Genomic DNA, 25,237 nt, shown 5'->3' on the forward strand with positions numbered 1-25,237 from the left:
CATTATTGTTTCAACTGAAAGCATCTGTACCCTGTTGAATGTGGATCCTCTGAATGGGAATGTCAGCCCTTTTACCCAAAACACAGATGAGCAGACCCCGTAGCCGGCTTTCCAGCCACGAGCCAGCTTTCCCACGCTGCCAGGAGGGATGCTGATGGCTAGATAGGCACCGTCTGTCCCAGTGGCTGCAACTCCCACTGAAGCAGCTCAGCAAGGAAACTGGGCACAGGCTCCAGAGAAAGGAGGGAGGGTGAGAGAGCAGGCAGGGAAGGAAGTAGGAGGGAGAAAGGCCTCCCCATTGTGGGAGGCAAGTCCTCAGCCTTGAGCAGGCTCTCTGGCCAGTGAAATGGCTGCACTAGCAGATGGTCCTGTTGCCCCGTTAACCTACAAGCTGCAGGTCTACACCTGGGCTCAGAAAGGGGGGCCAGGGGAGAAAGAACCTCATGCCACCAGTATATATTGTTACCATTGGATTTATCTTGTATTTGCAGGGCTGAAAATTCTCAGCAAATCCTCATGTGATACCATCTCAATAGTCTCAGAAACCAAAATATTCAGACCATGGGTCCCTCCTCCCTAACCCAGTGGGCTGTAGCAGGAGCACCTGGGCTGGTCAGCTGCAGAGGACAGGCTTCTTTCTCCAACGGTGGCCGGCACGAATCAAGGCACCCTCTCTCACCTGGACAGAAGCCAAGCTTGAAGCATAGCTGGGGATGGATCTAGCATAGAGCCTTGTTGTACACAGAGCTGCTTCCATCTGCTGTAGCCTCCAGGAAGCTCCCCTGCCCACATCTGAGCTCTTTTCCAGTCAAATTCGATGTCAGAGTAGAGACCTACCCTTTGAAACCCAACATCTCATTTGAAACCCCCAAATTCATGTCCAAATGCCATTCTGAGGAACCCGTATGTCCCCTCTGATGCTGGGAGGTCCTGTGGACAGACCAGGGACCGTGTATACACCCCAGTTCACCACTGAGCTGCACTGCCTGCATACAAGGACGGTTTCAAATTATTGGCATTAGGGGACTTTTAAAAATTTCCCCTATTCTTTTAATCCAATAAAAGCAGATTTCCTGCCTTTGCTTTTGAATTCATTCCAACCAAGCAGGTTCTCATTAGCTCGCATCTGACATCTGGCACTTCATTAGAAGGTCTAATAAAGAAGTCAGCATAGGCATATTTGTGATTTGCACTCTGCTCCCAATCGGGGAAGCTGGGGGGGACGAAAGTGCAGAGTTTGCGCACACGTGGGCAGAGTGAATGACAGCGCTTTCTCCACAACTTGAAATCCATGCATCTGAGCTGAAACGGGGCGATGCAGTGGAATAAAGGGGACTCTGTCTGTTGTGCATTCATATTGCATCAAATCATGCCTCAGAGGCAAAATTCTCAAAATAGGGAAAGGAAAAGCAGCATTACAGAAACATCCTCTTTGAACCAAACATTTCCCAAAATGTGGCACAGGAGATGTGGCCCAATAGGCATTTGTGGGAAACAACAGGCACTTTTTACTTCAGGTTGAAATATTAGGATCTTCTCAAATGACAGCTCTCAAGGACTCAGGGAGAGCAGGAGACATTTGGACACCTTTCAGAGAAAATCCCATTACGATGGCTGGTCCAGCTGGAACCTGGTTTCCAAGTGGAAATTCCCTTTTTTATTTGGGATTTAAAAAACAAAACAAAACAAAACTTGGGAAATGAGTGTTTTATACTCATAATTAGGTAGATGCAAGGGAGGTCTGTGGAGGTTGGGGAGGGACTGGAAAGTTTGTATCTTAGCTTGGGTTGCTGTAACACATTACCAGAGACCTGGGGCTCATCTTTCTCACAGTTCTGGAGGCCGGAAGTCTGAGATCAGGGTTCTGGTGAGGACTCTCTTCCTGGTTTGCAGATGGCAGCCTTCTTGCTGTGTCCTTACATGAAGCAGGGAGAGCACTCTGGTCCTTTTATCCCCTTGTGGGGGGACTAATCCCATCATGGGGCTCCAACCCCATGGCCTCATCCCAATCCAATACCTCTGGAAGGCTCTACCTCCGAACGCCATCGCATTGGGGGTCAGGGCTTCCACATGTGGATTTGGGGACACAAGCTATCTTCGGCAGTCTGGTTCACAGGCAGGTTTCTGGGGGACAAAGATGCAAAGTGAACTGAACTGAAGCCCTTGTCTTGAAGTGGACACTTTTCCTTTCAGCAGAGGTGCTTTGTGAAGGTTCCTGTGTGATTTACAACTACTGTCCCTTGGGGTATGCCCTGGTGTCACGTCCCAGGGATGCTTGCCATGATCACCACACCTTCATTCTGCTTGACTCAAAAATAAGTTCTGAGACTTGACTCCCTCTTTCCCACTATGTCATCACACATTCGGAGTTACTTCAGGTCAGGAATTCTTGCAGCAGGAAAATAAAAACAAATTACAGGTCCCTTAGGCAATAATACTGGAACGTGCACAACCCCAGCTGGCAGGCCTTGCAGCCAAGCAGAAGGTGGCGAGTTTCCCGGGGAAGAGGCCAGCCAGCCAGGAGTGAGCCCCAAACAGGGACCAGCATGAGCTACTCACTGGCAGCAGATGCAGAACAGTTTTAGCAAGTTCAAATCCAGCTCCTTGCTACGCAAGCCATCATTAAGAGGACTGACTGAATGTTACAAACGAGGGAGCAGCCAAGTGCAGCAAGGCAGAGGCCCAGCCGCAGAGCCAGACGCAATCTTAGCAACAAACACTGTGATGCTCACAGCTTGGGGTGGGGGCGGGGGGCATGTCTGCAGGACACATCATTGCTGCATTCACAAATCAGCATGGTGTTTGAATTCATGATGGAAAAGGTACTGATTCACTCAAGTGTTTGGGATTTAACTGCAAAATCATTCCTTAAAATCCTTCATTCATTAAAGGAATATTTTTTAGCGCCATCCTCATGCAAGGTGCTGTTGCATGTTGTGTTGAGTGTTGAAGATAAAAGGGTTGAAGATAAAAGGGTGGGGAGCTGAACATTAATGTCATAAATGGTCCCATGAAAGCATGGTACAGAGGAGCATGACCTGACCCAGGGGCCAGGGAAGCCTTCCCTGGGGACTCAGGGCTTGAGCTGGGAGATGTCCTCTTGTGGGAATAGGCAGGGGGAGGGCTGCTGCCGGCTGAGGGTGGAGCACAGGGTGAAAGGACCTGTGAGGCCAGAGAGGACAGAACAGAATGGAGAGGCAGGGAGGCCCAGACCGTGCAGGTCTGGTGAGCCCCTTAAGGATGGAAGTTACTGAGGGTCTGCTTGAAGAAGAGGGAAGGGAGTGTGGGTGGGAGAGCATGAGGTGTGCATCTTTCAGATATTCCCCATGCCTGTCCCAGAGCAGCCCAAGTGCGGGACAGGGATAGAAGACTGTGGCTAGTCAAAGGTGATACCAGTGAAACAGAGGGAAGTATATAGATTTGGGGGCACAGGGGCCAGCAGGTTGGTGGCAAATTTGACCTTGGGCCCTGGCTTTGAGGTTACCTTTGAGATATCCAGGTAAAGACACATATTTGTCTATATGCATCTGGGCTGGAGTTATGAAACCAGAAGTTCACTATATGTAAGTGGCGGTCAAAGGGGTGGTCAATGAGATGGCCAAGGGTAAAACAGTAAAATAGGGAGATGAAGGGCTTTTGTTGCCTTTTGTTGATTCTCCGACAGCCCCACCATAATGTATCCTTACGTGTATTTAGCTTACTTTTTTCTGCTCAGGACTCAGTGAGCTACTTCAGTCTGATGATTTTATCTGTCTTCACTTTGGACAATTTCCGGCCATTACCTTTTTAAATGTTACTGCTACCTCATTCTGTCCTCACTTCTCTCCTTCCAGAATTCCTATTGGTTGCATGTTGGAACTCTTCTTTCTGTGTGCTATGCCTCCTTCCTGTTTTCCATCTTTCTTATCTGGATGATTCCCATGTATCTATCTCCTGGCGTACAAATTCTTTCTTCAGTTGCATCCAGTCAATCTGCTTTTTATTACAGGCACTCTATCCTTTCCAATTCTAAAAATCCTAGCTGTACATTTTCCAAGTTTGGGTTTTTAAAAAATTTTTAAATATGATCTCTTATTCTTTCATATGGATTTCTATTCCTCCTTAATCACTTAAATTTTAATTATTTTAATCTCTTTGAGTTTGTTGTAGAATTCTATAATAATCTCAGATTAAAAATGAGTTGTTTTGAGATAATTGAATTCTGGAACTAATAGTTCTGTTTTGGGAGATAAATTTGGGAGATAAATACCCTGACCACCTCCTTGTATGATTTTCCCCCTTGTACAGATTATAATGTTCTATTGTGGTTTTATCAAGAACTAGGATTAATTATTTTCTTCCTTGCTGGTTTGCAAAACTGTCAGTCCCTAGAAAGCATCTTTTTATTGTCTGTGGCATAAATCCTGAATCTATGTGTATTTTAATTTCTCAGCAGGGTTCCCGCACCATGCTTATATGTAAATTTGGGGCCCACACCTAGGATTAGCCTGGCCCTGAGTTTCTGACAGTGCCCTGATGGTCCAGGATAGACACAGAGCTTACTGCCTGGTTTCTGAAGCTTAGGGGAAAAGTTTCTAGGCCCTTTCATAGATGGCACTCTCTGAAGCTATGGATTTGTGCATGGTCCTTCCTGGCCAAACACCATGTTCTCTCTTCCCTCAAAAGAATTAGAAACCCAGCCACAGTCCCCGGACCTACCTCCTGGAAATAAGTTACCCTGGGTCTGCATGGTTCTGTGTCTTGCCATGTTGGCCAGCTTGCCATCTTGCTGGAATGCAAGACGTATTTCCTTGCATAGATAAACACTGATGACAGTAGCATGTGTTGCAGGGATAAATATTCCTGAGAGCAGATCTGAGATCCAAGAAACAAGACACAAAGGAATCAAAAGGAACCCCTAAGATGAGGTTAAATGGAGGCCATTAAAGAGCAGTCAACTTAAATTGGAGCAGGAAGACAGAAGACCCCAGGAGTGTGGTCTCCAGGAAAATAAGAAGGAATCCATAGTTTATCTGATATGTTTGGTCATATCATGAAAAATTGTATTTAGAGGCTATTGGTGAGTGTGGTAAAGAGAAAGAGTAAGTCCATGAACTACAGTAATTGAGGCTGGGAGAAAAGCAACAATACCACTTGGCATAGCAGTGACTGGATGTCTGTAGTAGATGATGAGTTAATGAGATGCCGTGGTGACCATATTGGGAGGATGGGGGTGGGCAGAGGTGCCATGGGAAGAGTGGGCCGTAGGGACAGAGGACTTTTGTAAGAAAACAAGTCTTCACCCACCACGATAGCTGGCCCGTGGTAAATAAATGGTAAGCCGACAGATTAAGAAATAAAGACCTTTCATAACTTCTTAAGGAACTACTAAATACCAGACAGATCCACTAAAATGTCCCAAACGTCCCTGTGAAAGGGCTTCAGACGTTGGGAAGCACTGGTGGCACCGCCATGGATGCTTTGTGCAATGTATTTATTAGTTGTGACAAATGGACCACACCCTGAAAGGTCAACAAGAGGGGAGACTGGACAAGGGGTAGATGGGTACTGTACTGCCTCTGTAAATTTTTATAAATCTAAAACTGTTCTAAAGTAAAAGGCTTATTTAAAAACAAGGCCAGGCTATGGGATGGGAGCAGGTGAGAGGCCGGGAGCGGTGACCACAGACGCAGGTCCTCCTTCCCATGCTCCATCCTTGGGGACCTGGAAGGCAGAGCAGGGCTGTGGGAGAGGCTCTCCTGGCTCAAATCCAGGGCTGACATGAACTAGCTCAGGCCTTGCACTACTCACTATTTTTTGAGTACCCAATTTTATTTTTCTCCCTAAAACAGAGTTGTGACCCCTACCTAGCTGGTTGTTGTGACAAATATTAGCAGCAATAACACGCTGACTTCCCACTTTATGTGGGTCACCACACTGACACTTTACTTGTCTCATCTCCTTCCTTCTTTCCACAGCACTGTGGAGTATGTGCCATTATTAATACTGTTTTCCCTAACAATGTATTATGAAAATCGTCAAGCACACGGAGAAGTTGAAAGAACCTACAGCGAACACCTATGTATTCACCACGTCAGCTGGCTATTAGCATTTTGCTCTATTTATGTTATTAGATGTCTGTTCATCTGTACAACTATCTGCCCATCCATCAATCTGTCTTTTCTGGGGCGCATTTCAATGTAAGTTGCAGATACTTTCTGCTAAACATGTCTGCATGTGAATCCATTAATGCGGGCCTAGAAATGAGGAATTAAAGTTCAGTGAGGTGAACTTATCCAAGATCACACAGTCGGTGTGGACCTCCTCTCACACAGGCGACAGCTTCCACCCCACGACCCCACAGGTGCTCATCAATGGAAGCTATTGCCATCATTCTCAATCTCTAGGCAAAAGTCCCTCTTCTTTCCTAGAGATAAATGGGTGTTGGGCGGGGGGGATAGATTTAAAGATTTAAAAGCTAGAAGATGAAGAACAGATCTTTCTCTTAAATACTCATAGGGGACATATAAATTCTCAGGAGCACAAATGAATGTTTGGACACTTCAGAATGATCAGCTGGGTCCTGGTGCCCCGGGGGCCTCCCGCAGGACGTGGGGTGCTTCCCTGACGTATGTGCAGCACCTGGTTGTGCCTGTGGAATTCTATCAGGGTGCCAATCCAGTGCCTCCACAGAATTGGGGGTCCACACCATGATGCCCAGAAAAGAGAGCCCCAGAACTTGAATTTGTGTGCACAACAAAGTTTCTTGTAATTGCTATAATATGGGTGACATGTCAGTTCTCTTGTTCTCCTCTTAGATACCCTCCTTCCGGTCCATTTCACAGAAAACCAATTACATAATAAACAAAACACATTTGTTTTAAAAAGTCTCCGCACAGCAGGGCCACTAGATAACCAAGAATTAAATTGCTTTAATCATCTTAAGAAAAGCTTATTAAAAAAAAAAGAAAAGCTTTTTTCTTAAGAAGTGACAGTGAAGACTAGCACAGATTTAAGTAAAACATGAAAAAAAAACCCCTACAGTGTTATTTATTAGACTGGAAAGTTGGGGGAAATCTAAATGCTTTAAAAGGTGAGTAATTAAATAATCATGTTATCTCCCTATGGTGGGGTATTAGGTAACAATTATGCTCACTGAGCATTGCTAATTATATGAAAAATGCTCACAATATCAGTTACAAAACAGTAGAATTTAAGACTTAATCTTACTTATATATATAGAATAATGCATAGAAAAAGGGATTGGAAAGAACAGACTAAATTCTTAAATGTAGTTGATTTTACAGTTTTCCCCATTGTTTTTATAGTTAATACACCACCCAAAATTTCAGTGGTGGTAAGCAGAAAGCCAAAATTGATACGCGGGGTCCATTTTCTCCTAGACAACCTCAGTCCCACACCTGAGTGTGTGCAGCTGAGAGGTGTTAGTGTGGGTCCTTGGGGTAGGGGAAGTTCAAGTGCAGCGACCCCAAACATTCGTCCAGCACTGAGGATGCTGGGACGCTGCACAGAACCCAGCGCTCTGCTGCCTGTGCATCTGATCTGACTGCACTCTGCCGACTCTGAGGCACAGCACCTGCCCGGATCCCGGGGCGGGCCTCCCCTGGGGATGCAGGTCCCTCGCTGGCCATCCCTCAGCCCTCTCCGGAACCTGGTCACACTCTCCTTGGCCACCACTCACCACGCAAGGCAAGCCTTTTGTGCTGCTCCGTACCAACCTCTCCTGTCTCCACGTTTCAGACGGTGGCAGGGGGCTCTGTTATAATCATGTGAGCATCTGTCACTCTTGCCGTGAGGACCACACCTCCCTCACTTCTACTTCCTGGGCTCCCTGTTCACCGTCCTGCATCACCCCTGGAGAGAGGAGGAGTGTGAGGAGAGCAGGTAGCTTTCCAGGCCCAGGCGGCCTGCTGATTCAGTGCAAGGCCTGAGAGCCTGGCCTTTGACCTTGGGCATTTGTGGGCCGCTGGGGGGACACTTCATCAATAACACAGTGTGTTCACTCTGTGCACTTGGAAAAGGAAAGGATCACAGCCCCGAGCTGAGAGTCATGGGGGTTTCACATTTACTACACCATTTATGCTGACAACTGCCCTGCCTCTTTCTGTGGGTTGGTTGGTTTGTTTCCAGTAACAATCGCATCTATAGATATTCATCCAGGGCCACATTTAAAAAACACACCAGTTCTAGTTTTACCTTACACCGTATTGCTGTTCTCAAAAAAATTTGCACGTTCGTCCATTATCGTCCCTTGTAAAAAATCCTGTTGTGCGTCTGGAGCAGAAGGATGAGGGCTGGCGAGCAGGTTCCTGTGTTCCGGGGGCTGGCCTCCCTCTGTGTGCCGGGGGCGGGGGCGGGGAGCAGTTCGGCAGCCTCCTGGACCTTCTTCACCGCGCTCGGTCTCTATGGTATCTCTTCCTTTCCTCCTAGCTCCTGCTCTTCCCAAGGTGGGAGGGAAAAGGTGTGTCTCAAATAGGGTGTTGTCATGGCAATGCAAGGCCGAAGGGCCTTTGACAAACCCTTGGCTTCTGAGTGCTGTGAGGTGAGGCGAGGTCAGCTTTTGCCTTCTGAGGCTCAGAGAGTTGCCTTCCCCGAAGCCCGGCTCCTCCTGGCACGTGGCGGAGTGCTGGGGGCCAGTTCAGGCTTCCATGAGTCCAGGCTTCCCCCAGCGTTTCACTGGGTGAACTGTGACCCCAATTCCACCAAGTTGGCCAGCATGGCCCATCCATCCTGCTTTCTCTGGGAGCTGGCTTGCTTGTCCCGGCCATGTCAGGGCTCTCTGTCACCATCTGTCCCTTTCAGCCTGTGCTGTCACTGAGGGGCTCAGCATCAATACGAGGTGGCAGTGCTGGGTTGTGCTGGTGGCTTTTCTTCTTTGCTTAGAGGACTTGTTTGCCTTCACGTTTTATGATCCTTGGGAGGCTAGGGAATGTGACATCTGGAGGGAGCACTCTCCCTGACACTGGATAGGCAGGTAGGAGTCCTAGCTTGGCCATTAACCAGCTGTGGGCTGGGCCAAAACATTTAACCCCACAGGGTCTCAGCAGTGTCTAAGATGTTTCCATGATGGCCCTGGATTGTGTCCAGGGAGCTCTGACTACACAGAGTCCACAGGAATTAGAGAGGTTTTCTGGGGCACAGGATGGAGGAACTGCAAAGTGAACCGGGTAGGTAGAGAAAGCAGCCGGCCCGCCCTCATCCCTGTTCCTGCAGCCCGTCCTCCTGGTGAGACCTGCTGCCTCTGGTGCTGGATCCCTGGATGGTGCTTGTTGGGGAAGCATCTGTTTTGCTCTTTGCTTGTTTGTTTTGTTTCTGGAACATCTGCCTTCTCCTTTCCTTGATTTGGAATTTAGGACTTTAATGACTTGGTATGTATCACATCAAGGGATATCAGTGTTTGAGAAAGCTCTCCGCTGTGGCAGGAAGCTAGGGGAGCCATTTTTCTGGGTTTTTCCAGGTTAGCAAGAGGCTTCTGAAGAAGATCCGATGGCCAGGTGGGACTTGAGGACATGCCTCTCTGATTTGAGGGATTGTCATTGCAGGTCCACTTTCCCTCCCATTTCTCCAGCATCCTTCTTTTTTTTTTTAATTTAATATTTTTATTTTTTATTTTTTATTCTTATGTTAATCCCCTACATTACATCATTAGTTTAAATGTAGTGTTCCATGATTCATTGTGCATAACACCCAGTGCTCCATGCAGAATGTGCCCTCCTCAATACCCACCACCAGGCTAACCCATTCTCCCACCCCCCTCCCCTCTAGAACCCTCAGTTTGTTTTTCAGAGTCCATCATCTCTCATGGTTCGTCTACCCCTCCGATTTCCCCCGCTTCATTCTTCCCCTCCTGCTACCTTCTTCTTCTTCTTCTTCTTTTTTTTTTTTCTTAACATATATTGCATTATTTGTTTCAGAGGTACAGATCTGAGATTCAACAGTCTTGCACAATTCACAGCGCTTACCAGAGCACATACCCTCCCCAGTATCTATCACCCAGTCACCTTATCCCTCCCACCCCACCCCCCACTCCAGCAACCCTCAGTTTGTTTCCTGTGATTAAGAATTCCTCATATCAGTGAGATCATGTGATACATGTCTTTCTCTGTTTGACTTATTTCGCTCAACATAATACCCTCTAGTTCCATCCACGTCGTTGCAAATGGCAAGATCTCATTCCTTTTGATGGCTGCATAATATTCCATTGTATATGTATACCACATCTTCTTTATCCATTAATCTGTTGATGGACATCTTGGCTCTTTCCACAGTTTGTCTCCAGCATCCTTCTTTTTGCTGGGGAGAGACTGTTCAAGTGAGGGAAGAGGGCAAGGGACAGAGGGAGAGTCTTGAGGAAAATGTTGCTCTGGGTGGAAGGAATTTTAAGTTACCATATGAAATACACAGACACATAGTGCGTTTTGTTGCTTGCTCTTCATTCACTGGCCTGTTTGCGATGTATCTGGCACCTCTGCTGTGTGGGGTGGATCCTGTGGGTGCTGTGCCCTGACCCCTGGACCCCTCTTCAAGGCCAATGCCCCCTCTTTGACTGCAGGAAGGATGGGCTGCCGATGGCTCCCAGGGAACTGTCTTACTCAAGGTTCCCCTTCAGGGGAACGTTGACCAACGCCTGGCGGATGTAGAGGGGGACATTGTCAAGAGAGATCTCTGTAGGACTGACCAAGATAGGGTTCCCTTATAATGCTACATTAAAAGTGCTTTCAAAATATGTATGATGAAAAGGAGTTAATTGTTTTCCTCAATAATGGAAGGATCCTACTTCCGGTTTAGCCTTATATACCAGTAAATAGGGATATAAACTTTCACCAAAGGCTACATTTGACCGAAACTTTGTTCATAGCCCCCCCCCCCACCCCAACCCAGAAAGAGTAAATGCACAGTGATGGAAGACAGTTGAATAAATTACAATTATCTTCCTGTAGATTTCTGCATGGATATTAAAAAGAGTAATATGGGTTTAGTAAGAAACTTCAAGAGTGTTGGGAGGTGTTGTCAGAGAAAACACTGAGATGCAGTAAGTGTGTCAAATCTCATCTAATTTGAAATAAATGATAGGACCCCACACAGGTAGGTGTACTTGATGCAAAAGTGCACAGATGTGCACATACAAAGGGCTGAAGATAGAGGGGCCATGGTGGGCATTTGAGGTTGGTAACATAGATGCCCAGTGAGGGAACTAGTGTGGGGGCCCAAGCACAACACGGAGGGAGAAAAGATTGCACGAAAAAATAAGGAGCGTGTGTGAATAATTACATTTGGTGCAGTTGTGCAAAATTATGTGTTTTTTAAATGCATAAAGAAAGAAAATAAAGGCTGTAAAAAGGTATTCTTTTGGCCTCCTCACCCAGATGTTTTTCCAATTTAGAAACACAAGTATTTAACCGGAGGCAGGAGCACTGGTTGAAGGACCATGCGCCCCCAGAGGATACCACATTGTCTATTTAGGAAAATGGGCGATGTCCACCGGTGTCTCCAACTAGCCTTTATCATGCCCATCACTTCCTTTCTTCAGCATCCCCACTGGGAAACTATAAAAGACTACCAGGGCATGAAAAAACTGGTTAGAAAAGTGCAAAGTCACAAAACCGGTGAATGATAAGAGAAAGCTGCCTTAGTAGGAGGCTCTGTGAAGCATACGCAGGAGGTGCGCGTAGAAAGAAAACGTGAGCTGAGCAAAAGGTTTTACTGGCAGGACGATAGGGATCTTCTGCACACAGTTTTCTCCTCTTCTGCCGTCATTTGATGGCGGGAAGAAAGTACACTCAACTCTACGTGAGTTCCTAATTCACCAACGTGAAGAGAGCCCAGCATGGGGCAAGCGGCGGGCTCTACTACTTTTCCTCCCCTCCTGCTGGCGGGAGGGGGCGGGTGGAAGCCCATTTTTCCTCCTGTCTGGGAAACACGGGAGGCTACGGAGTTCCGCAGCCAGGCTGCTCTTGGGGCTGCTCTGTAGGAGATGCTCATTCAGATGGGGTCTGTGAGACGCTAGCACTACTTCCTGCTTTCTGCTTTTTGCTTTCTGCTAGGTCACGGTGAGATGCTCAAAAATTTGCCTGTGTCAGCTGTACCGACCGGACCCCGGGTTCTCTTGAGTTTCTGCCCAACAACCACAGAGAGATCCCAGGACTTCTCTGTCTGGAAAACACCACTACTGACAAGTCTGCTGGGAAGAAATGGGGTGATAAAGCTAATGGCCAACAGGCTAAAAGCTTTAATATGAAAAGAGTGTCTGCCAATCAATAAAATGTAAAAGCCCAATAAAACATAGGTAAGGGTATGAACTAGCAATTTATAGAGGAAATAGTAAAAACAGCAAAGATGTTTAACATTGTAGTAACTGATGAAACGCAAACTGGAAAGCGGTAAGATCTCTATTTTTATCTATCAGATGAGTGAAAACTGAACCCTGAGCCCAGGTGGGGAAGATAGCAGCCAAATCTTCTTAGTGAGGATAAAAATTGGCTCAGACGCCTGGAGGTCAATTCATAATGTACTAAGTTTACATGTGTGTGATCTTTGATTCATTGGGGTTTCACTTGCGGGTGTGCTTGCAAAAGGAGAAATTTAAATGAGCGGTATGTTCATTTTTAGGGAAATGATTAGACAGTGCACATTCATACACAAGAACACCACAGAATCACTAAAAACATTGATGCTGATCTCTATGTATTGATACGGAAAGTATTTACAATTATGCGGAAAAGTAAGTTGCAATGCATGTTGGTCCTCTTTTATTTGTAAACCCAAACTGCACAAGTGCACAGGTTTATAAATGCACAGTATGAGGAGGTTCCCTTGGGGGCAGCTTTGAGGAATGGGCATAGAGAGCGAGATTCACTTTTATCCTTGCTTCTCCATTCTCCTCCTCCTTCTGTTCACCGTAAGAGTGTTAGTCAGGTGTGATGACTGAATGGTGCCATATGTCCGTGGGCTTCCCTGATAATTAAAGGGATATGAGGCAGAGAGTGGGGGGTGCTGGTGAACTTAAAGGGCTGGGTCTGGAAAGTACCAGGTGACAGCATGATGATGTGAGCCCTCAACCATGACTCAGAACAGGGCATCTGGTGCAGGGTAAACCACTCGGCTCCCTCTTCTCATTTCCTCCTGGTGAAATCTGGAAAGCAGAAGAAAGCTCTCCCACTCAAAAGCTCATTGATGACTTGAACCTTGGTTTTTACTTTTGTCATAGTGCACTGGTTTCTTTTTTTTTTTACACTTTTGGGTAATCTCTTCAGCTAGAAAGGAAAAAAAAAGTAACACTACTTTTCCCCACCATATAACTAATAAAACTGCCTGTGGGAACTCATCTCTCCAACTCAATACTGAACTGAGTCCCAATCATGTACCAGCCATGGGAGCAGATGACAGGACACCTGAACAGGTGAGAGCACACCCTGTCTCAGGTAGCCCACAAGTGAAAGCAGAGAACCACACTCTGCATGGCTTTGACAGGAGCCCATGCAAACCACCAGAAGAAGGTGGGGTTGGGGAGGTCAGAAGGCTGCCTGTAGGAGGTGCTCTCTGAGCTGAGTCCCACCCTTCTCATAAGGACCAGACTGGTGATGAGGGAGAGAAGGCATTCCAGAAGATAGCCCAGTGAAAAAGTCTGGAAGTGAGGGAAAGTTTGGCTGGTCTGACATCTAGCTGAGAAACTTCAGGGTTGGGCACAAGGGGAATGCCAAGGGGTGATGTTGGAGAGGAAGGCAGACGCCAGCGATCCCATATTTGCATTTAGGGTTGTAACATCTGCCCAAATCGGCAGAGTAAGGGCGTTCTTGGGTCTAGAGATGATCTTTGATCAGTGGGGGACAATTTCCAGGCCTGCCTACTCACTGAATATTTATAACAGCAGTGAACTTGCCATGGGCTACCAAACCACATCGTATTCACATTAAACACAATCCATTCATCACTTCTGATTGTCCTGGGGAGACAAGGACCAGAACAGAACATGAAGAGCCACTGGAAATGATGGAAAGATTACTCTGTGCTATGGAAGCTGACAGTAAATTTATTGGCCAAGAATAAAATAAGAAACATCACCTCATCTATGGCAGTATCCTCCAGGGCCTTTGAAATGCCATGGTTTCTTTCACATTGTTTTAGCTTCTCACAGATTTATTCCAAAAGGGAGGAAACAGTTTGGGAGCCCCTGTTTGTGAGACTCTCCCATGCCTATCTCCTTTCTCAGTGCTCAGCTCCAAGAGACCGGTTTCCTCATAAAGGCACAACTGTTTACTGCCCTCTACCCCAAAACACTCATGAAATACCTGGCAGAAAAGGCAGTTTCCTGCTGCTTTTCTGGGCTCACCCTACCCATGGCCAAATTACCCTCTTGGTACCTGGAGTCCCTATAATGAAGAGGAGGGGCCAGAGTCCCTGGACAATTTTGATAAAAATCTCATTGAAATGGCACAGTTTGGGGTGCTGGGTGGCTCAGTCATTAAGCGTCAGCCTTCGGCTCAGGTCATGATCCCAGGGTCCTGGGATCGAGTCCCACATGAGGCTCTCTGCTCAGCGGGGACCCTCCTTCTCCCTCTCCTCCCTGCTCGTGCTCTATCTCTTTCTGTCTCCCTCTCAAATAAATAATAAATAAAATCTTAAAAAAAAAAAAAGAAATGGTGCAGTTAGCATCTCCTGCATATTTTCACTGGAGTTGTAATGCTGTAATTAAATTAGGTGCCAAGTCCAGGCAGCAAGAATTCCATATGACCGGCAAGGGTTAAAATGAATTGGTTTCCGAGCTCCTCACCGCCTACACTGCCCTCACCCCATGGCCAGCAGCCTGCGCTTCAGCAGTATATTTGGAGAATGAAGAACCATTCTGGTCTCGTCTGAGGGCAGAGAACAGGACCACAGGGACACGTGAGGTGGACAGTGGTGACCTTTTGTCCACAATTTTCCAGGATCCTGGTTGGTGTAACTACCAGAAATCTAAGCTGTCATCCAAATGTTGAGCCCCTGGTTCCAGAAACCATCAACACTGCAAGCCCACTATTCAAACATAAGTCAGCTGATGGTGGGGTATAGAAACAGCCAAGGAGGTTTATGTTATTACCATTCTTTCAATGCTCATTGAAAATAAGACTGACACAAATAATGTATATTATTTCCCAAGAGAGGTGCTAGAGGCAAGGGGAATCATTAGGCTCTTTTCTGTAAGTTTTACTTATTTGTTTCCAGGTGAGACACCTAAAGGTGCAGACATGTCAGCAGATCTTACATCGTGAAATTATGCTTTGAAGTCCTTTCCAGTATACTCCTGATAAACTAATATCATTTCACCTCAGCCATAATGTAAAAAATCTCTCCTTTCTTGGAAAATAAAAGTTTGGGGAAATTCATTCCAGAATGAGGGATGTTGTGTCGGAGGCTGAGAGTCCTGGGGAGGTGTGGCCAATGGAGCTGCCTTCTGGATGAGACAATAAGACCACCGTGGCGGTGGGAGTGGGCAGCTGTGGCTGCCAAGGCCTTCCATGGCCCTTATGACCCTCTGCTGTGCCTCCACCCTCCACAGCCCTCACAGCCACCCATGGTGACTTCTGCTCCGCACCAGGGCAGCTGAGCTGGGGCTGATGCCACGGCACCATTTCAGCCTCACCTGGGCCCACCGCTGGACGTTCTATGAGCCTGTTCTCTGATTGCCCCCGATGTCAATCAGAAGCCCCTGCACCACAGCCTCTGCCTGTACTTTCTTGTGCTTCCTTGTACTTCACAGACAAGTAGAGGCTCACCAGGTGGGACTTTTAGGGACAGCACTGAATTCTCAACATTGTCCTAGAGAACAGTAATGCCCTGTAGATGACACAGGGATCTGTGATCTCCCCAGTTAAAAACCTCCCCTACTTCCAGTCAGCAGCCAAGCTAGTAAATCTTTGGGACCTTGCTTGATCTGGCTATCCTCTAATCCTTATAGTGTCATTTTGTCGTTCTTGACAGCTTTTTCCTTAAAGTTTAGTTGCCTGGTATTGACATCACTGCAGCTGGATGCTTCAGAACAACCTACCTCCTAGACAGGAACTTCACGATTCATGGGTTCTTCTAGAAAAGCAATGGAAGGAAGGTAAAACTCACAGTATGGGTGGCCCAAAGTGGTAACAACCAAGGTGCTGATGGATGAAGCCAATGCCAGCTCTGAAGGATCGAGTCCAAGGGCTACCAGGAAGCAGTGTCTCAGGAGCATGGGCACTTCTGCATGCAGCCCCAGAAGGGATCCTGCTGTCTTTGAAACAGAGGGGCTTAGCTCCCCCAACCAATGTGACCTGCCTGGTAAGCCTTTCCTTAGTTGCAGGGGCCTTTAGGTCAACCCTCTGGCTGTTCTTGGCCCTCCAGTTTGCTTCCAGTTTGGGACTATGATGCATGAAGCTGCTAGGTGCAATCCTGTCCAGGTCTTTCTGTGGGTGTCCATTTCTCTTGGGCAAAAATCTGGGTGTGAAATACGGAGATCAATGCTTACGTTTATAAGAAAATGTCAGACCATTTTCCACAGTGGTTGTAGCATTTACCCACCTACCGGCAGTGGGCTCGGGTCTCAGGCCTCCACATCCTCACCTGCTGTGATATCAGCATTTTAATGTTCACCATTCCACCGGGTGTGCAATGGTGGTTTCCATTTGTACTCCCCTGATGGTAAGTGATTGTGAGCACCTTCTCTTGTGTTACTTGGTCCTTCACGTATTCTCCTCTGTGAATGAACTATAAAGATCTCTGTCTTTTTATTATTGAGTCATTGGCACTTTCTAGAGTCTCCATATTACTGTTTTTATATAGGCATCATCACTGCCAGCAGCATCTCCCATTTCATGAATGAGTAAAATGAGGCGCGGCAAGGTGAAGCATCCATGCAGCTGGTCCCTGTGGCACTGGGCTTGCGATCCAGCTTCTGACTGTGTGATTGTGCATGGCCCAAAATACGGCCATCCTGACTGCACAGCAGAGTGTCTGGTGTGGGGCCGGGCAGAGGGACAAGTGTCTCTAGGCAGCTGTGTTGTCTACTTTAGCTGCTGATGCTATGTCACCTCCTGGAAGCTGGCTGTACTCCGCATGGTCACCCATCTCCCTGGAAATGGTGCTTTAACATGATTTTGCAAAACCTCCACTATATTCATTTCTCTTTGCTGGCATTTTGCTGGGCTTTGTAAGTCACTTTCAGTTTTGATGCCTCCGTGCTTTACAAATGCACGGAAGGCTCCCAGATCTCACGTGTTCCCATGGCACACCATGGCAAAGGCAGCGGTGAGCTTCTTTTCTGTGGCATGTTCATACACTGTGGACTCTAGAAAGTTCTGGAACACTGGAAGAGCTAGGGTGCCTGCCAGTGCCTTTTCCCTGTGGTCCTCATTTTTCTTCCTGTCTGATTTCTTCCTCCTTCCCTTTTCTTCCTATCTCTGTTTTTCTCTTTGGTACGCTGTTATTTTAAAACTGCCATCACTCTTCGAAAGGCCCTGACATCAAAGGCATCTTTTTTGACTCTCTTGCATAAGAAGTTGGACAAGGGACCTGTCTTCATCCCGGTACATGGCTCGACATGGCGAGTACTGGATGCCATCCATGGAATTCGGAAGAATGCTTCCCTCGCTCTGGGGAGGTCTTTTTGGCTTTGGTGGGGAATGCAAACCCATAGGTATGGAACAGAGTGAGTCCTCACCTACCCTGCCTTCAGAGTGGCTCACGTGGAATGGGCTGAAACCCCTCTTTCTCACCCAAGTGCTGTGGGCAGCTCCTCATCCAGATGTCCACAGCTCAAACACTGCTTTCATTCTGCCCCCACTGGGCCCTTTACATGATATTCAATGAGGACAGATACAGAGAGTGGTGGTGGGCACAGCCCACCGTTGTTTTCTGAGGGGTGGCAGAGGTTTCCTTATCAACCTGATTGGATCTGTATTTCTAAAGAGTATTTCAATCTCCCTTCGGACTGTGTGGTGGCTCTATTTCAGGCAGGAAGTCAGCCTCTGTGTGTAATGTCAGTCCAGCAGGCCCCCACAGGCCTTCACCAACATCCGAAGCTCTCTGAGGAGGAACAGCAGAGGCAGGGAGGAGCAGACACTGTGTCAGAGCATCTCTGGTCATGTGGCCTGGGGACAGTCACTGATGTCACCTGCTGGAATCTTCTTCCACATGGTGGCTGTGGGCCCCGCTCCCCCCACCCAGGGGCTCCTCCAGCAGGTGTGTGAGTATGGTCTGGGAGGAGGGGATCCCCAAGCCACAGAGCAGTGCTCCCTGGCTCATGATGATGGCTACCCTCAGAAGATCACCATCCTCTGCCTTTTAGGGTCTAGATCTTACAGTCGCGTGGGGACTTTGAAGAGTGTACAGCATGGACTTGACTTCCCTCCTGCCCGAGCTCTGACAGCTGAGGCTGGCTTTCACTTTTGGTTCTGGGATGACCAAAGGGAAGGTTGGGAATTCAGCTTCATAGAAATATCCAAGAGTCATAGAGAGCCTTCTTCACTTGGAAATCTTTTCAATCTTTCTGCTGTAAAGCAATGTTACTACACAAACATCACGGTGCTAATTCTTCTGCTTTTTCCTTTTTATCCAAAGATTTTTACCTAAGGAAGCAGGGGCTGAGCATGCCAAGGACAGCCCAGTGGGGAGTTGTGCTGACAGCTTGCCCGCTGTCCTCTATATGCAATTTCCTTGTGCCTGGCTGGCGAGCACCCCTCTCTCATCTAAGTGCCCTAAGTACAGATGATCAAAAATGATTTCACATCCACATTGTTCACCCATAACATGAATAAAAGATCTGAAGATACTGCCACAGCCAAGAGTGGGTACTCTTCAATTTTTTTATCACCAACTTTACTATCTGGGCCCCAGGGATCCCCGTGCCAAGCAACTGTGAACACTTTATTCCATAATGCCATGTTTATACACATCTGGGTGAGGAGGTCCTACTCACAGGGAGTCCTATGGAGGTGTTCTCTTCTTCATGGTTCCTTCACCCCTGTGCTCAGTCTGGTGGCGAGACTATAGAGTCAAACACAGGCTCACAAAGGGCTTCCTTTGTAGTTTGGCAGCAAAGCATTTTGTTATTGAGAATGCATTATTTCCCATTTCTAAGGCTGGGGATAAAAGTCAGCTCTAGTCACTAGAATTGGGGAGACTTCATGTTTTTAACTATTAAAAGATTCACTAAGAGAAAAGCTTCTGAAGAGTAGGGAAACACCATTTTGCTCAGAGGATGTCAGAATGTGGAGACACAGGGAGAAGTAGTTTGGTTGGGCATCTCAATTACACAGGGGGTCCTAACACTGGGGTGCCCAGGCCCCACTCCAGCCCCACTCCAGCCACATAAAGATTGCCAGGAGTAGGATCCAGGCATCAGTAGGTCTTCCAGGTGGTTCCAACATGCAGACAAGCCTGAGAATCATGGCTTTCATGGCTGTAGGGTAACTCAAGTTCTTCATCCATCCTTCAGTTAGTTTTGATAGTTTGTTTTCAAGGAATTGGTCCCTTTCATCTAAGTTTTTGAATTTATGGGCATAAAGTGGTCCACTCTGGGTGAATTTTCTTGTTCTCTCTCCAAGACATCAGTAGTGACAAACATCTCTCACTCTTGATACAGATCACTTGTGTTCCCTCCCTCTCTCTCTTTTCTCAGTCAGCTGGGATAGAGGTTTATTAATTTCATCGATCTTTTACAATTTTATTGATTTTTTTTCCTTTCAAATGTTTTCATAGAAATGACTTTTAATTTTGTCGATTTTTCTCTACTGTTTGCCTGTTTTCAATGTCATTTTTCTCTTCTCTAATTTTAATTATTTTCCTCATTCTTTTTGTCTTAATTTACTCTTATTTCTCTAATTTTCTGAGGTCAAAGTTTAGGTTATGAATTTTAGATTCATTTTCTTTCCTTATATATGCATTTAATGCTATAAATTTCCCCTCTAGGCACTGCTTTAACTACATCCCACAAATTTTGGTAAGTTTTATTTTCATTTTTATTTAGTCAGAGTATTTTAAGATTTCTCTTGAAACTTCTTCTTTGACCCATGAGTTCTGGAGACGTGTATATTTTTAAGTTCCAAACATCTAGGAAATCCCCATCTTTCTCTTCTTGGTTTCTATTTTGATTTCTGGGTGGTCTAGAATGTACTTTGTATTTTTTGTATTTTAGGGGTTGTTCTGTGGCCCAGAATGTGGTCTATCCTGCTGAATGCTCCATGTGCACTTGCGAAGAGGTGTGTTGTGCTGTTGTTGGATGGCGTGTTCTTTTAATGTCAGTTGGGTGAGGTTGGTTAATAGTGTTCAGGTCATTCTGTGTCTTTACTGATCTTCTGTCTGGTTGGTCTATCAAGTACTGATGGGGTGTTGAAGTCTCCTACTGTAATTGCATCCAGTTCTCTATCAGTTTTTGCCTCAGATTTTGGCTCTGTGCTTAGGGGCATACACATTTAGGGTTGTGATATTTTCTTGGAGAATTGCCCCTTCTATCTTTATACCTGATAATCTTCTTTGTTCTGAAGTCAGCCTTGTCTGAAATTTATACAGATACTCCAGCTTTATCTTGATTTGTGTTAGCATAGTATGTTTTCTCTGTATCTTTACTTTTAATATTTACTTTTAATCTATCTGGGTCTTTACATTTAAAGTAGGATTCTTTAAATATAGACAGTACATAGTTTACACTGTAGACAGCATATAGTTGGATCTCATTTTTCCTTTTTTCTTTTTTTTAAAGCAGTCTGACCATCTCTGTTTTGCAACTAGTATGTTTAAACCACTTACATCTAAGTGATTAGTAATGTAACTGGTTTAATATCTGCCATCTTTGCATATTTGTTGTATCTATTGTTCCTATTTTCTCTTTATTTTTAGCTTTCCTGGATTTAATTGACCATTTTATATGATTCCATTTGCTATCCTCTATTGATTTATCATTTATACTTCTTTTAAAAAAATATATAACTCAGTGGTTGTCTCAAGGGTTACAGTAACAGTTTAAACCAATCCAAGTCTACTTTCAAATAACACCCCATAGTCCCATGTGTAGTGCAGGTGTCTTATGACAGAATCCTCCCAAATCCTTCCTCTCCTCCCTCGTGACATGTTACTTCTAACTCTCACATATGTATAATCATCTGATGCACTGTTACTATTTTTGCTTTAAACAGACAGTGAACCTTGAGATAAATTAAGAAAAACAAAAAACTACATTTTTTACTTATTTCTTTATTTATTTCCTTTTTATTCTTTTTTTTTAAATGCAGATCTAGTTTTCTAACCTGTATCATCTTCCTACTGCCTGAAGAACTTTAATATTTCCTGTAGACTCCAGATCTACTGTCAATGAATTCCTTCAGTTGTTTGTCTGAAGCAGTTTTTATTCATCCTTGACTTCTGAAGGATATTCTCACAATTATCTTTCTTGTTGAAGGACATACAATTCTAGGTTTGTGGGTTCTTTTTTTTTTTTTTTTTAAAGATTTTATTTATTTATTTGAGAGAGAGAATGAGATAGAGAGCATGAGAGGGGGGAGAGTCAGAGAGAGAGGTAGACTCCCTGCCGAGCAGGGAGCCCGATGTGGGACTCGATCCCGGGACTCCAGGATCATGACCTGAGCCGAAGGCAGTCGCTTAACCAACTGAGCCACCCAGGCACCCTTGTGGGTTCTGTTTTAGTCCTTCAACACTTTATTTTTTATTTATTTATTTTTTAAAGATTTTATTTATTTTTGACAGAGAGAGAGCGTACAAGCAGGGGAAGCAATAGGCAGAGGGAGAGAGGGAAGCAGGCTTCCCACGGAGCAGGGAGCCCGATGTGGGGCTCGATCCCAGGACCCTGGGATCATGACCTGAGCTGAAGGCAGACGCTTAACGACAGCCACCCAGGCGCCCAGTCCTTCAACACTTTAAAAGATTGCACTAAACTGCATTCTTAGTTGCATGGCTGCTGATGAGAAATCTGCTGCAATTTTTATCTTTGTTTCTCTATAGCTCAGGTGTTTTTATTCACCTTCGGGAATGTTTAAGATTTTTCTCTTTGTTTTCAAATTTCTACAGTTTAAATATGTCATACCTACTTTTTGTTTGTCTTTTGTTTGTTTGTTTGGCTTTTGTTCAGTTCTGCTTGGTGGTCTGTGTACTTCTTGGAACAGTGTCACTGATACTGGAAACCCCTGGCCATTATTTCTTTAAATATTTCTTCTGCTTCTTCTTCTTTTGGTATTTCAATTACATTACATGTTGTGTCATTGTATATGGTACCACAGTTCTTGGATGTTCTGTTCCTTCTTTTCCCCCATTCTTTTTTCCTCTTTGTGTTTTAGTTTGGGTGACTTCTTTTGACCTAATTCACTGATTCTTTCCTTGTCTGTGCTAAGTCTACCAACAAAAACGTTCTTCATTTCTGTTACTATTTTTAACTTCTACCATTCTTTTTTACAGTTTTCATCTCTGTGTGCTCATTACCTGTCTGTTCTTGCATGTCGTCTCCCTTTTTCATTACAACTTTAACATATTGATCACAGTTTTAAATTCTCTGATAATTCCAACTGACATCTGAGTCATATTTGAATTTGGTTCTTATGATTGCTTGTCTTTTCAATCTTTTCTTGACTCCCAGCATGCCTTGCAATATTTTGTCATATAGGGCAGTAGATATTGAGGTAAACAAACCTTTAGTGTGAGAGTTTTTGTTAATTTGGCCAGGAGTGGAGCATTTTTGATGTTTGTTGTAGCTTTAGGTACGAAAAGCTTCAAAGTCCTCTAATGTCCTTATTTTCATCTTACCTCTTGGCTTTGGGGCTTCCTATATACTGCTCTTCAAACAGAGTTTATGTCTTTCATCTCTCCCTGCTCAAATCCACGGTCATTGTACCGGAGGCTTATGCAGCAGTGGCAGATGTGGGGGGAGAGGATGTTCTCTGACCTTCTGATTAAGTCTCATTTTTTTGGAGTGCACAGTGGGCCTAAGGTACACTGCACAAAGAATGATAAACTCTTTCTGTCACACTTCCAGGGTAGAGATATCCCCCCATCAAAGAAATGCCAGAGACCACCTTGTAGCAGATATGAATACAGAGGAAGTAATGATATCCTCACAAACATATCATCAAAGGGGCTTGGGTCCAAATAGCAAAAGAGTTATTTAAAAATGTGAATAAGCAGGGTGTTGAATTATAAATGCAGTAGTTCAGCAAATCTGAGATGATACATTTTGTAAATTGCCACTTACAAAAACAAAAGAGTGTGCCAAATTGGTGTTAACCTTGTGCTAAGCCAAGCTCAAATCTTTGAAGGGAAATGCACTTATGATAAATTATTTACTTAAGTAACAAAAGCAAATAGGATAGGTTTTCCTGGCACTTTGATTTTAGAATAACAAATGAGATTCATGTTGAAGATGAACAAATGCTTTAAGGTGGCTCTTTTGTTGACACAGTTTCTATTTCTTTTCTCTACATTCACATAGCATCAGGTGGTAGGTATTTAAAGAAATATGCCAACTTGGCTTATTTTTAAAATCATTTAAAATATTTGATGCTATTATTTAGCCTTACCAACATGCTGTTCTTTGCCTTGCTGATCAAAGATTCACAAGATTCTCAGCCCTTTGATCTTCATTAGGCAATGTGTTTATCATTGTTAATGCATGTCAACATGCATTGATAAGTATAATAACTTCCGAGTAAAGATGTCTGTAATAATGCCATGACCTCAGAAACTAGAAGGGATTTTAGGTCTCAGAAGTATTGTTAATTTGACGTATTCTTTTTCAATATATATTTAGGAAAAAAAAGTTGTTCTGTCATTATTCATTTTCCTATAAACTTGATAATACAAATATGTTGTGTGTCTAATTTTCTTCATCCCTACAAATGAAGCTCTGAAAGACTATATTTTCCCCAAAATGCCTGCTACAATATTTCCCATCCCTCATATTCTTCTAGAGCCTTGATGTCTACATTTTCTCCCATGAGTCTGGATGGACTTCTACAAGTTCTACCAGTAGAGCCTGGCAGGAGTGATGCCATAGGTTTTGAAGGCCAGATCATACAAGGTCTCATGCTCCACCTTGATAACTTGAGACACTTGCTCTGGGAACCTAGCTGCCATGCTGTGAGGGAGCTCAAATTAGTCCATGTGGAGAGACCACATGGAAAGGCCATGCAGTGGGTACTCCCGGGGGCAATCTGGTTAAAGTCCCAGCAGACAGCCAGCATCAATTACCAGACATGGGTGTGAAGACACCACAGGGGTTGCCAGCCCATAGCTGTGAAGCCATGTCAGCCTTGAGCCTTCCCAGACATTTCGGAGCAGAGACAAACCATCCATATGGTGCCTTCAGAACTCCCAGCACATAGAAACCATGAACATAATGAAATGGTCATTTTCTGCCACTAGGTATACGGTGGTTTATTTTCCAGAAATAACTGGATCACCATCCTAAGTAAGATGTAGAGGTTTATCAGAAAACTGGGACCAGTTGTTGCATGTAAAGCTCAACTTTCACTGTAAAACCAGGAAGAATTACATAGATTGTGGGAGTTTGCAGGAAATGATACAAGGTCCCGGAGGTGGAAGAATTCACCTCCTGTAGAAGTCTTAGGGCAATTCTCCTCTTATTAGCTGCTAGGCTTTTGAGTCCATACGTACATGGCCTGGCCCTCAGCTGCCTCACATGCAGAACCTGACAATGTACCAAGCTCATGTAGGCTTCATGAACACAGAACGGTAGTTTCCACCCTTTTCTCCTCCATCCTAATGGTGCTCTGAACCAGAGATTACTGAACTGTGTGAGTTTAGACAAGAAATCTGGGTTGGGTCACAGCACATGGGGTCAGGGATGTGGCATGTTCTGGTCACTATCTAGGGGATGACTGCCCTTTTACCCCTGGAGATTTATTGTCTGGTAAGCTAATGAAAATATTGTAGCCAGGAAGGGCTATACTATTACAGGATCACAATGCTACATTTATTTGACTTACAAACGTTAAAAATAAATACAACGTATGGTAAGATTCTTAAATTGTGTGTGTGTGTGTGTGTGTTCACATGCACATGTGTACGCACTTCCTGTTTATAGATACCAGCTCCCGTGAGACTCATCTAGGAACAGGAACACCTGGATGGCAGCTGGAGGGGGATCCCATTGGAAAGGGGAATTTGAGAGGTGTCTTGGGCCCGTGAAACTTCCTCCCTGCTCTTCCTTTGTTGTGTGGTTGCCCCTTTTAGAAACCTCAGCATCCTTGCCACCCTCTTTCCCGCTGTA

General features: G+C 45.1%; 1 protein-coding gene across 1 annotated transcript in view; it reads right to left on the bottom strand.

The window, feature by feature from the left end:
• Nucleotides 1–25,237, bottom strand: part of SYNDIG1 (synapse differentiation inducing 1) — a 183,843-nt gene that overhangs the window by 14,497 nt on the left and 144,109 nt on the right. The window lies entirely within an intron of this gene.

This window comes from Mirounga angustirostris, unplaced genomic scaffold (assembly GCF_029215605.1).
Source record: "Mirounga angustirostris isolate CCGP_5_RB_7025 unplaced genomic scaffold, mMirAng1.0.hap1 SCAF_10, whole genome shotgun sequence".
NCBI lineage: Eukaryota > Metazoa > Chordata > Mammalia > Carnivora > Phocidae > Mirounga > Mirounga angustirostris.